Here is a 15,879-nt window from a genome sequence, read left to right on the forward strand (position 1 = left end):
ATACTATAACAATGACATAAAACTTCACATGGAAAAGGCTGTAAACAAACTCCAAAATGATGACTATATTAGGGTAGTATATTCAAAATATGTTTTTTCAATCGTTTAACCATTTTAAAATGTTGTTTTACTTTTAGTACTAAAACAAATTACACTTTAAAATATGCATCTCAAAAGGTTACATACAGGATGATTTCATTCAGATAACATCGTCAAAATGACAAAACTAGTGGTAGGTGTGTGTGTGTGAATGCACAGAGGTAACAACAGGAATTTTGTATCTTGATTGTGGTAGTGTTTACACAAAACTATACCTGGAATAACATTTCACAGGACTACACACCCACACCCACAGAAATGAAGGTTTAAAATCTGTATGTGGTCAATAATTAACAGTAATGTACCGATATCAATTTCCCGGTTTTCATAATTTATGACTGCTACATAAGATGTCACCATTGAGAAAACTGAGTGAAGAGGATGTAAGACCCTACTATTTTTACAACATCCTGAGTCTTTACCTCAAAAGCCAAAAAAAATAAATAAACATGTGCTTACATGTATAGTATTAGGCTTTGTTTTGAGGGGGTGGGAGATACAGGAATGTAAAATATACCATGTAATATATAGGGTAGGGCAAAATCAGGTTTACAGCTGTTTGTATGAAAAATAATACAATAATTAAGGGTTGCCACCGCCATGTTTTCTGGGGTACCCGTGTCTGGACGTTTTATCCCTGGCAGTGCTGGCCGCCTTGCTTTATGATGAAGGCTAGGAGTTGGTGGTCACAGCCTCTGGGATGAACCACACTCTCGGGGGAGGCAGAAGAACCATGCACCAGCTATGTCCAGTACAGTGGTAGCAGTTGGAATGACAATCACTGATGCAGGGTTTGCAGGCCATTATGTTTTGCAAAGTCATGAAGCATATGGAATTTCAAGTCAAACAAGTTTTTCAAAGTTCACCAAAATCTGCCTTTAGAGGTAGCTATTACAGAGGTGGGTTTGAACCTGAAGTGACAGCACAGGAAGCAGCATTAATACTAGGTCCCTACTGCCAATAAAGGAAAAATAAGAGATGCTTGTTGACAAAGTTAAGCTTTTAAATCACCCAGACAAGGGAGGATCTCCATATACAGCAGACAAAACCAATGAAGCTAAAGGTTTACTAGAAGGTCAAGCTAAAAAATGATGTAAATGTATGATGAATTTTAAGTTCTTATTACTTATGTATACAAGTACCAGCTTTTTATAATACAAAAAGCTACAAATTTTAAAAACAATTTAGCACAAATGAAGTCAAAGCCTTGGTATAAGTTTCTTAAATTTGAGGACTTTAAATCAGATTATAAAATATTTGGAGATTCATGCTCAGTAATTATGGATAAATACATACCATTTGAATAGAAAAAAGGAAACAATACAATAGTTAATAAATAATAAATGAGTAAACTCTGTATTTTGCATACTCACAACTGTAAACCTACTTTTGCCCCACCTTGTATAATTTCCAAGACACTACCACCTACTACTCACCAAGCCCCACAGGAAGCAAATGGCAGTTTTCAGACTGAACATAATTTACTTAGGTCAGTTTGATTACAAGGTTTCAATCGAAATGAAAGTATCGATCAATTTTCAGAATTAAAATTAATTCTAAAACTTAACTAAATAATTAAAGCTTAACTAACCCATTTTGAACCTATACTTATACAACCAATTAAGCAATAGCCCTCAGAATTTTCTCCCTTGCCAGAAAAGTTTCAACAAGTGTAAATAAAATTTTTCTGACATATATTCAACTTAAATACATAAGTGACTAATACAAAAAATATGACAATTTATTGCCTCTGGACTGTGCTACATGACAGTAATGACATCTATCTTAATTCATTGTTTTAACCTCAAAGACTACACTGTTCTTAATATCCAGTAGCTCCCAATAACTATTACTGAATCAATTAGTCAATGGATGAATTCATGTACTCAATGCCCACGTTCCTCCAGCTTTAACTGAGAATGAGAATAGAAGGTAAGAAATAAGAGAAAAAAGAGGTAAATTTGGATAGGGTCCAGTGTCTATCAATTCACCAGGTCAAAAGATGACATTTAACCAACACTACACCCTAGTATCAATGCAAAAATTGACCTGAGGAAAAACCTTCAATCATTTCCTTTGATCACCCAAATCTTAAAGACATACCTAGAAAAAGAACTGAGTTAGTATCAGAAAATCTGCCTCACAAATCGTTATCACATAATGCTCTCAAGAAAGCCAAATTTTCTTTGCTATGTGCAAATCCATCAACTTTCTGATCTGAAAAATCTTAGCATGTTATGCAAAGCATCAGAAACACCTTCCACATGAGCTTTAAGCTCTGAGCAACAACATATATTATATATACTTATATATTATATATTATGAATAAATTCATATATAAGTATGTAATATATAAAAATAATGCAATTACACTAGGACTACCACCATTTAAGACATTTAAGTCAAACAGCAACTCATGCCTATGTTGTTTATTCATTCAACAGTCAGTGACAATATAATGGTGAACAAGTCACAGATCATGTCCAAGTTATGGTCTAGCTAGTAACCTAAAGGCAACTATAGCTAGTAAAAAGAATCTTAAGAAAACCAGGGTTTGAATTTCAATGCTTCCTCTTATTAGCTATGTCTTTACGTCTTAGTTTCCAGAACTATAAAAAGTACTGCTATGCCCTGGCTGGCGTGGTTCAGTGGACTGAGCGCGGGCTGCGAACCAAAGTGTCGCAGGTTCGATTCCCAGCCAGGGTACATGCCTGGGTTGCAGGCCATGACCCCCAGCAACCGCACATTGATGTTTCTTTCTCTTTCTCTTTCTTTCTCTCTCTCTCTCTCTCTCTCTCTCTCTCTCTCTCTTCCCCCCTGCCTTCCCTCTCTAAAATTAATAAAATCTTTTAAAATTTTTTTTAAAAAGTACTGCTGTCATGAAAATTAGAGCCATAAAATATAAAGCAAAATAAAAGACACTATACAAACGTAAGGTATACTATTACTGTATCTAGCTTTTCATTAAGAAAAAACAAAACACTAGGATACCACCCTACATATTGCTTACTAGTTACAAGGGGAAGGAAACAGTAACTGTATGGTGAATAAACCAGGTAGCATCTTGACCTAAATTAAAATTATTAGTAAGGGGCAAATGGACATTACTTATATCCAGATGTAATATTATCCTGAGAGGAATACATCACTCTGTAGTAGTCTGACTGAAGATAATAAATAGCCTGACTCAAATCATGAGGCAAATCAGACAAACACAAATTGAAAAACTTTTATAAAATAACTGACCAGTATTCTTCAATTAAAGACAAAGAAAAGCTAAGAAATTCTTCCCAATTAAAGGACAGTAAAAAGAAATGACAACCAAATACATGATCAAACTGAAAGAACTGAAATATAAAGTGTAGATTAAAGTATTAATGTTAAATTTCTGGAATTTGATAGGGGTACTGTAATTACATATGAGAATATCCTAATTCTTAGGAAATATACCCTGAGGTATTATGAGGCAAGAAAGCATACAACATACTCTTCAATGGTTCACAAAAATAAATAACAATGTGTATATATGCCATAAGATAACTATAACAAAATGTTAAAAATTGGTGAATATGTGTAAAAGGTATAAAAGAACCTATTGTATCATTCTTGCAACTTTTCTGTAAGTCTAAAATTACTTCAAAATAAAAACTTTAACCTCCAGGGGTTTACTCGTAAGCTCTAAGCTATACAATTTTAAAGTACTATTAAAAATTACTCTGCAAGTTGTGGCAGATATGGCTCAGTTGGTTGGAGCATCATCTCCTAAACCAAGGGGTGTGGGTTCGATTCCCAGTCAGGGCACATATCCAGGTTGGGCCCAGTCCCCCGTCAGAGTGTGTATGAAAGACAACCATGTATGAGAGGTAATGGATTCTTGTTCTTTCTCACATCAATGTTTTTTTTTCTCTCTCTCCCCCTCCCTTGCCCTCTAAAATCAGTAAGCATATCTTCAGGTGAGGAATTTTTAAAAATCACTGCAAAATTAACACAGAAAGAGTTCTAAGAAACTTCATAGTTAAATTAACAAACAAGAAAGTATGGTACGTGAGCAAGAGCCAGCAAAAAACAAACAGAAAAATCATATCTACAAAGATACTGGAATGATCAGATACAAAATATAAAATAAATATATTTAATACATTTTTAAGAAAAAATATCTCAAAAACATGATCATGAAAACCAATAAGACTACAAAAAAGGATAGTATTAAAAAGGAACTAAATGAAACTTCTGGAAATAAAAAAATAGTACATGAAATTTGTAAAACTCAATGAACATGCTACAACACAGATAATAAACCTTGAAGACATCATGCTAAGTGAAATTAGTCTGATATGAAAGGAAAAATACTTTATGACCCACTTACATGAGGTACCTAAAATAGTCAAATTCACAGAGACAAAGCAAAATACAGGGTCCAGCACAAATAACGCCCCTGTTCTATTACAAAATCATAAGCACATAATTCTATAACATAACAATATCACACTCAAGCACACCATGTGACACTTTGGATGAAATGTTTACATTAAAACTAGAAATTATTATGCCCATATTATTACTCTACCAACTGCACTCAAGCAGGTCTCACTTCTACCGGACCGTGTAGTTGTTGCCAGGGCTGGTGGGAGGGGGACTGGGGAATTATTAAAGACAAATGGGGAGGAGTATAAAGGGCTTCAAAGATCCTGGTGGTGTTCGATTTTCTAAGCTAATTAGTGGTACATGGCAGTTTATTTTATAATTCCTTAAATTGTACATTTATTATACTGTACACTTTTGCAATAAAAGTACATTTTAAATATCAACACAAAAGGGAAAAAAATCAAATGACCAGTGATCACTCCCTAAAAAATCTAGACTACTTCACAAAACTTGGTCTTTATACTTGAAATAAGAAGATACATTGTTTCATTACACACTTATCTTTGCCTATAATTGAACTGAGGGGTGGCATGAAGATTTCTAATCCTCTTCTCCCTCTTGACTTCCTAACCCGAGAGAGAGCTACACTGTCTAATACAGTAGTCATTAGCTGTATGTGGCTATTCACATTCAAACTAATAAAAATTAAATACTATTTAAAATGCAGTCCCTGTGTAGCATTAGACACATTTTGAGTATTCAATATATGAAGATCACTATGTTGAATTGCACAGATACAGAACATTTCCATAACTGCAGAACATTCTGTTAGTGCTGCTATTTTTATAATACTAGAAATATATTGATAATTAAATAATCTTAAAAGTAAAAGAACATCTTAAAATTCATTAAATGTCTTTTTAAAGTCATTTTATTTCTCTGAAACTACTGCTCCTTAGTAGTAGTTTTAAAAGCTTGTTGTTTGTTAAAAATATACAGAAAGTGTCAGGAACTGTTTGATATTCTACCAAAACCACCAGAACAAAGGATTTTTTTTTTAATTGAAGGATTCCTTTTTTTAAAAGATTATTTGTTTGTTTGTTTGTTTTTTAGAGAGGGAAGGGAGGGAGAAAGAGAGAGAGATAGAAACATCAATGTGTGGTTGTTGGGGGTTATGGCCTGCAACCCAGGCATGTACCCTGGCTGGGAATCGAACCTACGACACTTTGGTTCGCAGCCCGCGCTCAATCCACTGAGCTACACCAGCCAGGGCAGGATTTTTCTTTAACAAGCCAAAATTAAATTCTGGGTTGGCTAAAAAGTCCATTTAGTTTTTTTCCATAAACAAAAGACACATTTTCAATTTCACCAATAACTTTATTGATTTGGATCTTTTGAGTATGTCAGCTATCTCCTGCTATTTACTGGCTTCTAGTGAGAGAGACCGGGATGCTGCTAAACATCTTCCAATGCATAAGACAGCCCCACAGCAAAGAATTGTATGTCCAAAATGTCCATACTACCAAGAAACTTCACAAACCACTTTTGACGTGTTCAATCCATCACAGCACCTTCTCCATACACCTGCACAAATCTTTTTTTTTGCATTTCAGTAGTAGTTTTACCTCTCTTGAAAGAATAAAGCAAAATAATAAAGATACGCTGAAAATGTTGCATGTCTTCTTCCATCTTCAATATTAAAATGGCTACACAAAAATTCACCAATTTTGATGTTTTTTTAATGCACGTTGATATGACAGCTGTCACAATAAAATCTAACAAAACTGTTAGAATACAAGCCATGTCACAGGAACACAAACATTCACAGAATGAACATCAGCCCTTTTTTGGGGAGTACCAATTTTAGTTGACAATACTTTAGAACACTAAACAGTGTTTTAAACACATACATCTAAAATCACAAAATGCAAAATTCTTATGAATATTTAAAATAAAGGCCTATAGGCATCATGAAATGTCCTACTTATGTCACTACAGAACCAGCTCAAACTGGTCCTATCCTACTTCTAACAAGATCCAGAACCAAAGTTTAAACCCTGGATAAACCACTTGTGAACACCACTCAGGAGAAAAACTTGTGGAACCCCTAACTGCCCCTCCCTCCGCACCCTCTCTTTCCAGAGCAAAGAACTCAGACATGACCAGAACCTGAATGCAGAACCTTCTGCAAAGCTAAGGAAGATCTGGTGTTGAAAACCCTTAAATTTTGCCCCAAACCCTGGATGGAGGAGACAGACCTGAGCCTTGCCCTACAGTCTTCTTGCCAGCTGACCTCACAATATAAGCTTTTTCTCTTATCAGAAGCAGGTGCCATAGTATTGGCTTATGCTCATGGGGCAGCAAGTCCTTGCTAGGTAACAGCAAAACTGTATTTCTAGCTTCTGAGCATAGCATTCATTTCTGCCATTAGGAGAACTTTATAGAAAAAACTTAAGCATTGTTAAAAACTTAAGCTTTGTTAAAATAAATGAATTCTGTATGATTATTTTTACTTAACCAGAATCAATATTACACAACAAAACTCTATAAAACAATAACATCCTTAATATCTAAAGCAGCAAACCTCCAGTTTTCATGAAAACTAAAGGACAAGGGGGCCTAAGCTATTTCAACCTAACATGAACATTTTGCTTCAGGAAGTCTAACATACATTTCTATATATTTCTATAGCACTCCCAATATTTAAAGTTACTAATCAAAAACACTCAAAGGAAACAAATGTTAAGCCTTAATTTAATAGTCACTTATGCAAGGTTTTCACCTTTAGTTACCCCCACACACATTCCAAGTGAACCAGGGAGTCAATAAGCTTCTCATATAGACAACTGAACGCAGTTTCAATAAGCGCTTATGCTAATAATTGGTTTGTGTCCCCAGGAGGACTTCTGTGGCTCCACTTACATAACCGATTACGCAAAGTGCTGAACTATTCTTTCTCTAGGAAACATTCTGAATACTGATATTTGTACAAGGTTTACTTGCTATGCTAAATAAAAAAGCTTTTCTTGCTGTAGCTTCAAGGATCTTTCCTGCAGAAGAGGTGAAAAGGAAAGTCAGTTTCTACTACCCAACTATGTCAAAGGCAAGGTTTTTATCTTGTTGCCTAATCAACAGAGCAGTGACTTACAGCAAGCACCCTCAGGCAGCCCCCACAGCCAATTTCCTCCTGGGACTGTGGTTGGGAAACACAGCCTTAAACAAGTAATTTCAAGAAACTTGTTTGAACTCAATTTAAAGCAATCTGAACTGCCCCTTGAAATGTACTATAAGTTGTGTAAAACTTGACAAAGTTAAATTCAATGGCTGTGAGAATCCCAATACAGTCCCTGTAGGGTAGTACAAGGGCAGACTGTACCACAAACCTAACCTGAATATGCATAAATATGTTGGATAAGTACTCTCCCCCAAAACCCGGGTTCTGTTTAAACCAAGATGATCAGATTTCACAGAACCATAATCTTAAAAAATATATAATAAATCAAAGGTGCCACTTTTATTTTGCTAAGTACATTTAAAAAGAAAATAACTACCAATTACTTACCATCACAATTATTTCCTAAAAGAACTAACAGGCTTACACCAAAAATGGTAAAAGGTAATTTTAGAAAAAAATATCTTTTAACGTCAATGGATTTGGCTTTAAGAAAAACTAGCTCATTCTCATTTCACTTCAGACAAGTAAAAATGTTGTCGTGGACTGACACCACTCTATATAGTAGCGTTTGGGAATCACAGGTCTAAACAACTAACTCCCACTTGGAAAAAGAAAGCAACAGTAAGACATGCCCAAACAAAATATTAACCTACTCAATAATGAGGAAATACAGGCTTGAAGGGGTTTAGGGACTCTCCCAAGGTCACAGACCAAGAATCTGACACAGGTCTGTATAATTCCAGAGCCAAAGTTCCTAACCATTACAATGTTTCCTCTAATATTCTTCCAGTGCTATAAAGATAGGCCCTAATCCAGTCACCTTTGTGCCCAATGACAACTGAGGAATTTCCAAGACAGCTGGCAAGAGTCAGAGGTGTACTCCCTAGCCATCATTCAGAATGAAGCTAAATGGAACTCCTGACCTTTGCCTCATTAATACCAGGCTCACTGCAACTAAGCCAACCAGCCCAGACAAAGCACACACAAAACCCCCTGCCTCCAACAACACTGACGCAGGACTCTTACTTAGGACTGTCCCAAGTTCCTGTGATATATAGTAAAAAAACATATCCCTAAAAAACAAAATGAACGTATTAATTTCCAGAAGAAAATAAACACTTCCATGGTAACTCAGCCTAAAATTAATAAACTTGCCCTCAAAAAGTTACAGCTATAAGCCTCATTTTGCGAACTATTACAATCTTTTATACACTAATACAGATTCCCCTTACTTAAATATCTAAACAGAAAACCACACAAAATTCTATAAATTCATAGTTCTTAAATAGTTTCCAAATTAAAATAGATTTTATATATTAGGCTGGCCAAAAAGTTCATTTAGTTTTTTCTGTACAATGACTCTAGTAGTGCTTAGTTGTCTTTAACTTCATTCAAAACAATTTTGTTAGACTGTATTGTGACAGCCGTCATATCAGTGTGCATTTTTTAAAAAACTTACCAAAATTGGTGAATTTTTGTGCAGCCATTTTAATATTGAAGATGGAAGAAGATACACAACATTTTTGGTGTATCATACTTTATTATTTCAAGAAAGGTAAAATTGCAACTAAAACACACACAAAAAACTTGTGCAGTGTATGGAGAAGGTGCTGTGATTGATCAAATGTGTCAAAAGTGGTGTGCTAAGTTTCTCAGTACTATTGACACTTTGGCCAAATAATTCTTTGCTGTGGGGTGTCTTATGTATTGGAAGATGTGTAGCAACACCCCTGGCCTCTGCCCACTGGAAGCCAGTGAGTAGCAGGAGACAGCTGACATACTCAAAAGATCCAAATCAATAAAATTATTGGTGAAAATGAAAAATGTATCTTTGTTTTATGGAAAACAATCCAAATGGACTTTTTGGCCAACCAAATATATGTCATTATATGATGGTTAAAAGTATCTTATTTTATCCCTCTAAGATAATCAGGACCTAGAGAGAAAACTATTCATATTAATCAAAAGTATTGCCCTGGTTGCCGTGGCTCAGTGCATTGAGTGGTGGCCTGCTAACCGAAAGGTTACCGGTTGGATTCCCAAGCAAGGGCACATGTCTGGTTTGTGGGGCCAGGTCCCCAGTTGGGGGCATGCAAGAGACAATCGATGTATCTCTCACACATGGATGTTTCCCTTTCTCCCTCTCTTCCTTCCCCTCTCTCTAAACACAAATAAATAAAATCTTTTTTAAAAGTATGTATTACAGAGACTTAGAAGAAAAATATGTAATAAAATACCATTTTCTATGAAAGGCACTATTACCAGCCAGTAGCAATAGGAGGCATAAAAATTATCTTTGAATAATTAAAAGTTCTTGATATGGAAACCAAAATTGAAAGTCATACCTATAAATAAACAGAATACTGTATCAGAGATTTACTTCTAAATCTTCACTTATCACTTGCCAGCAAATGTCCAAAAGAAACAACCAAACAGGTCTTAAATTACCAAAGTCTGAGAGTCTAGACCAAATGAATGTGAAACAGTTTATCCTCCCTGAACTAGGGCAATGATAGCATAGTATTCTTAATAGCAATAGCAAGAAAATTTTATTCCCAATTGGATTTTTGATGATCAGACTTTTTCTATCTCATCTGAATCTGCAACATGAAGGAGTACACAGATTACCAAGTTCTTTTCCCACTATATAAAATTATCTATTTAGTGTCTTTTCCTTCTGTTTTAAATAGATGCCATCTAGAGAGTTTCCTCTCTAAACTCTCCCTTGATTCTTTCATCTCCTTATATAGACTGAACTAGTACATGTTTTGTATTATGACCTACACCCATGTTTAATATATGCCTAGCACTGCATTCTCATGAACTACAAACCCACATTTCCCAAAGCCTCTGGGCATTTCCAGTGTTTGGCAAGCATATAAAAAAACATATTCAACATATTCAAACTGATATATTATGCACCCCCTTTCCCATATTAATAATAAGTACCACCATTGCCATCATCCACACTTAAAATGAATATGGCTTTGCCCTGATGGGTGCAGCTCAGTTGGCTGGACATCCTCCCACAAAGCAAAAGGTCACCAGTTCCATCACGTCCCTGTCAGGGATGAGTGAGAAACAACTAATGGATGTTTCTCTCTCACATGGATATTTCTCTCCCTTTCTCCTGCCCTTTCCCTCTCTCTAAAAATAAATAAACAAAAATATTTTAAAAATAAATAAACCTAGCCTTCAGCTTCCACCTCCTCCAAACCTTCCCCAACCCCTCCTACTAAATCATCTCAATGCCACCATTGCACTGCCCAGTGTTTACACTGCAGTCCACCCTTGAGCAACGTGGAGGTTAGGAGCACCAACAACCCCCCCACCCCACAAGTCAAAAACCCACATGTAACTTTTGATTTCCCCAAAACTTAACAGCCTACTGTTGACCAGAAGCCTCACCAATAACATAAACAGGCGATCAACATACAGGGTGGGGCAAAAGTAGGTTTACAGTTGTGAGTACACAAAACTGAGTTTATTCTTCTATTATTATTTATTGTATTATCTTCCACACAACTGTAAAATTGCTTTTGCCCACCCTGTATATTTTATATGTTTTGTGTATTATATGCTGTATTCTAGCAATAAAGCAAGAGAAAATGTTAAGAAAATTTACATTTACAGTACTATACATATTTAATGAAAAAAATAAATCCACATATAAACTGTCCCATTCAGTTCCAACCCACATTTTTCAAGGGTCAACTCTATATATTGAAAGTCAGTTTTATACAACAAAAAATTCTACACACTACAGTGTTAGACCTTAGTAGTTTCCCATTACCTCCCAAATGTTGAACTCCTACTTAAAGCATTTAAACAAGTTCCAGCCCCAAATTAAATTTCAAACCTCACCTTTCAGTTCCCAAAATGAACCTGATATTCTAAGTAATCTGGTATTCTAACTTTTCTCTCAGTACACCATGAACTGTTCCCTCCTCCACACTTGTGCTCACATCATTCTCTTTATTTGAAAAGCCTTCTTCATCCACCCATTCCCAACACCTAAATTTTTCTCTTAGAAAAAAGTCTTACCCTCTGCAATGCTGAACTCAGGTCATCAGTTTACCGGGAGACAACATGATGTAGTGGAAACACACAGGCTTTGGCACCAGGCAGATCTGGATTCAAATCAGGGCTCTGCTATCTGCTAGCTACATAGTCCCCAACTAGCAGAGCCTGGTGGTCACTTACTGCTCAACAAGTAACAGCTTCAGACATAACTTTAGAAGTATTACTATACCTCCACCACTCTCCATAATTACTCCAGCTAAAAATGAACCCATTTTTCCTTTCATACAACTCCATACTCTAGGTCAAACCTACGTATTTACATGTATTTCTTTAAGTTATAAATTTTTATGCAAATACCTTACATCCCCTTCTAGATTTCAGATTCCTCAAGACCAAAGACTTAATCATTGTATCCTACAAAGCCTATTAATGCTTTTCATGAAGCACATACCACCTCCGATTAGAAAAACTGTTTAGTATGTTTAAACAATATAATTCATCTCTTCATAATTTCTGACACTCCATAGAAAATTACTGCCCAAACATGAATCTTAGTTGCTAGGGCTGTATCTTTATTTGCTCCCACATGTTTGTCTAACATAGCAAATGTTCAATTTGAATTGACCTGAAGAACATAATTTACAATGCAAATGTTCAGTATCTATTAAATTGACTTGGACACAGTAAAATGTACAATGCCTAAGGGTATCTGGTTTTCCCCAAGTATCTTTTTTTACTGTTATAATTTTGAAATACATCCCTTCAAAAGACATTAACTACCACCAGTATGGATCCATAACCATATCTAACTTGACTCCTTTTCCAGTTTCTCCCCATTACAATATTCTAACTGTATGCTCTAAACAATTAACCACTCCAAATGGCTAAGAATCTACAGTTTCTATCTGAATGTAAATGTAGAGCCACTAACCTTCCACCCACAATCTTTTCCAGGAACTTAAAAATCATCCACCATTTGCCCGAAGATCAAAAAACCCTGAAATAAATTTACTTTTGCATAGGAGAGCTCACAAAACTTGTCACTCCAGTCTATTTTTCCCTAATTCATATTACCTCCCCAGTCAGTGGGAGGAGAGAAAATGAGATAAGTACTTAAGTAACGTCAGTATAAATCCTAATATATAAGGGGGAAAGTGTCACATGCATCACAAAGGTAGTTTGTGTACACTTCACACTGCAAAAACACTGGTCATCTGCTTATAGTCATAAACTACAATAACTACATTCTCTTATGATCATAATTGAAAAATTACTATTAAGTGTGGAAAATCCTCATCTCCTACAAAAGTTTCAGCAGCATTTATTACCTAAAATCTGTTCGTTAAAAATGCTTACATTGCTTTCTCGTTTAGGAAATTCTCAACTTATCCAAGCTAAACACTTAAGTTTAAAAAAAAGAAAATATTAAAAAAAAATCACTCCTGCCCACCCGTGTGAACTGTGCACTGCTGTTAACAGTATAAGGAATCTCAGAAGTTACCGAGAAAAACTCTTTAAAAGTGAAGGAAAAAGACAGTTCCAAAAAAGGAGGTATAAAAATTTCAAGGAAGAGGTGTAACAATTCTCGCACCCTCTGCAATCCATTTGTACAACAACTGCAGACTGAACTCACCATACAACGGTGACTTCAAATAGCCACAGAAATTAGGAATACAGATTAGAGAATAGCATCATTTTTACGTCTGCAAGAAAATAAAGGAAACTTGTCTGAACCGATTCTCCTCAACTTGTTCATTTTAAATGCCTTAAACAATTGCTTGAGCAAGCTTTCCAGTCACTAAAGATTACGGGAGGCACACTGGTGCCACAGACCTATCCACAACCGGTCCCAAGCGCAGTCCAAACCGATCCGGGCAACCCATAGGCGCGTCTGGACGAAAAGCTTTGCAAAAGATCCCGGGCTTCTACACACGCCTTGCCGCACCCTGGGATTGAGGAGGCAACACCTCTGGGACCCGGGCTAATTACGGAGCCCGAATGCAAACCCAGAGGACAAAAAAAGTCGGGAAGTGGATCCCAAGATTGAATCTGATGTCCAGGTTCCCAGCCCCACCCAGGTCGCACACAAAAAAAAAAACAAATCTGAGAGACAGCGCGAACATTTGAGGGAGCAGAAAAGAGGGGATCGGAAGGACCGCGGCCCAGCGCAGCTCCACTCTCCAGTCCCAAAAGCAACAACAGCTCAGTGAACCCACTCCCCGGCTCCGCCCCGCCCACCCCACGGCCAGTTCCCTCCTGCCCCGGGAGTTCGGCAAAGACGGGGCTGTCGACAACCCGCTTCCCGGAACCCCGACAGTCCAGCCCGCAGCTAGGAGCCCACAGTCCGTAGCAGGCAGCTGGGGCCCCAGAGCGCCAACCCCGACAGGGCCCACAGCCGTCCCAGGCTGTTCCCCAGGCCACTCACTGTTGGCCCGGGCGCTGGGAAGGGTCAGGGCGCAGGTCGGTGGGCACCGGTCCCCAGGTTCCGATCCAGGAAGGAGCCCCTACTCGGAGGCGGTAGAGCCTCCGCCGCTGTGCCTACAGGCCTCTCTCTGGCCCAAACCTTGGAAAAGCACTTCCGGGGGAGCGGGAGAGGGATGGGTTTTGGCACCGGAACTGCTCGCGGGCTGGAGCTTCCAAAGCCTCCGGGGCGGGGCGGGGCCTTTCCCTCCTGGCGCCGGCAAATCCGCCCCCGGACTCCCTGAGAATCCTTTCTGCCCCGTGGCACCTCTGTTCCCCAGACTACTGCTGCCCTTGGGGTTGTTCCAATCCAGCCACCTAATTTTACATAGGAGGACATCGATGCTCGGAAAATTTAGATGACAGGGGTCTACAGCATGCACCCAGCCTCCCGTCTCTCCAGTATTTATTCCATTCTGCCTCCTTTGAAAATAGTAATAGTTAACGTATACTGAAGGTTTACAACCTGTCAGGCACCCTTTTAAGAGCTTCAGGTGCTTAACTCAGTTAATGAATCCCCAAGACCCTTGAGATTGGTACTGTTATGTACGCCTTGCAGAAGAGGAAAGCAGTCAAAGATGCCAAACTCAATACCATAAACATTGGCTCTTGATTTTAACTTGTGTTGTGTGTAAAAAATCTCATCTACTTCTAACATTTTTAAATTCTTTAAGTGCAAGGACCAAATTATATTTCTATATTCCATCATCACTTGGAAATTCAACAGAGGCCAAGAACCTAGGTCCTGTTACTTTTACTTATTGCCTGGGTCCTGTTATTTTTTTTCACCCCTGGCAAGTTGCTTGACCTCTCTAAACTAAGCCTCAGTTTCCTCATTTGTAATATCTGATATGTGTATGTCTCCGTGTGTGTACACATGTATAATAATCTCTGAATTGTAGGAATTTAAAGTGAAAATGTGTGATAAACACTTCAGTGTAGCAAGTACCAACGCAGGACTGAATAAAAGCAGGATTCTCATATCTCATCATCAGTAGGAACAATTTCTCTTCATAGAGTTACTGTAACAGGGAGTAATTTGGAAAACTTTGGATTGGCATTAAACCACAGAAGAAGGTTAATTAAGGAAATAAAAGAAGAGTAGAGATTTTTGTAATGGGAAAAATGAAGGTAGGTGAGCCAAAGAATGTCCTGTGGCCAGCCTGGATACTTGTGACACTGTGAACCAAGACAGCATGAGGACCCACAGTCAGCTGCCAGACAGGGAATGAAGGCGGGGGGCGGGGGCGGAAGGGATTCCTCCCCTACAAAATCAAGAAGGCATCAAACATCTGAGGCAGATTCTGTATCTCAGGCCACATACAGGGGAAATAAAGCCTCTTAGCATGCATACTATCTGCAAAACAAATTTACAAGCATCTGTGGGGGAGGAAGATTCTTTTTTTAATTTTCTACTTTAAAAGGCAGGGGAAATGGAAATGGTTTACAACCCATTATTATGAATTTAAGGTACAAACTATGCCTTTGCTATTGGCTTTATTTACAGCGGCGTCTTGTTTATTTTATTTTTGTGATCACAGAAGTGTTTGTAAATACTTTCCCAATGCCCAAATTTAAGCAGCCTTTCATGCCTTGGAGTGTAAAGGAATAAAAAACAGAGCCTGGGTTGGCAGAACTCACTAACTTCTCTTTCCATCAAGAGCTTAGAGGAAGAGTGAGAGGAATCCTAAATCACAGACGTTCTCAGACTTCCTGAGAGGCACAGAAATTCTTGAGGGTTATCATTGAACATGGTC

At 37.6% G+C, this 15,879-nt stretch overlaps 1 protein-coding gene and 1 pseudogene across 2 annotated transcripts in view; one reads left to right on the forward strand and one right to left on the reverse strand.

Moving 5' to 3' along the window:
- FRS2 (fibroblast growth factor receptor substrate 2) overlaps positions 1-14,214 on the reverse strand; it is a 102,044-nt gene extending 87,830 nt beyond the window's left edge. For both annotated transcript variants that reach the window (XM_045829270.1, XM_045829271.1), the window contains exon 1: positions 14,088-14,214. The gene's annotated coding sequence lies outside the window, so the exon portion shown is untranslated. The remainder of the gene's footprint in view (positions 1-14,087) is intronic.
- LOC123812491 lies at positions 844-1,191 on the forward strand (annotated as a pseudogene).
- Positions 14,215-15,879: the final 1,665 nt, after the last annotated feature.

Source organism: Phyllostomus hastatus, unplaced genomic scaffold (genome assembly GCF_019186645.2).
Source record: "Phyllostomus hastatus isolate PE091 unplaced genomic scaffold, TTU_PhHast_1.1 phas_scaffold_93, whole genome shotgun sequence".
NCBI classification, from domain to species: domain Eukaryota; kingdom Metazoa; phylum Chordata; class Mammalia; order Chiroptera; family Phyllostomidae; genus Phyllostomus; species Phyllostomus hastatus.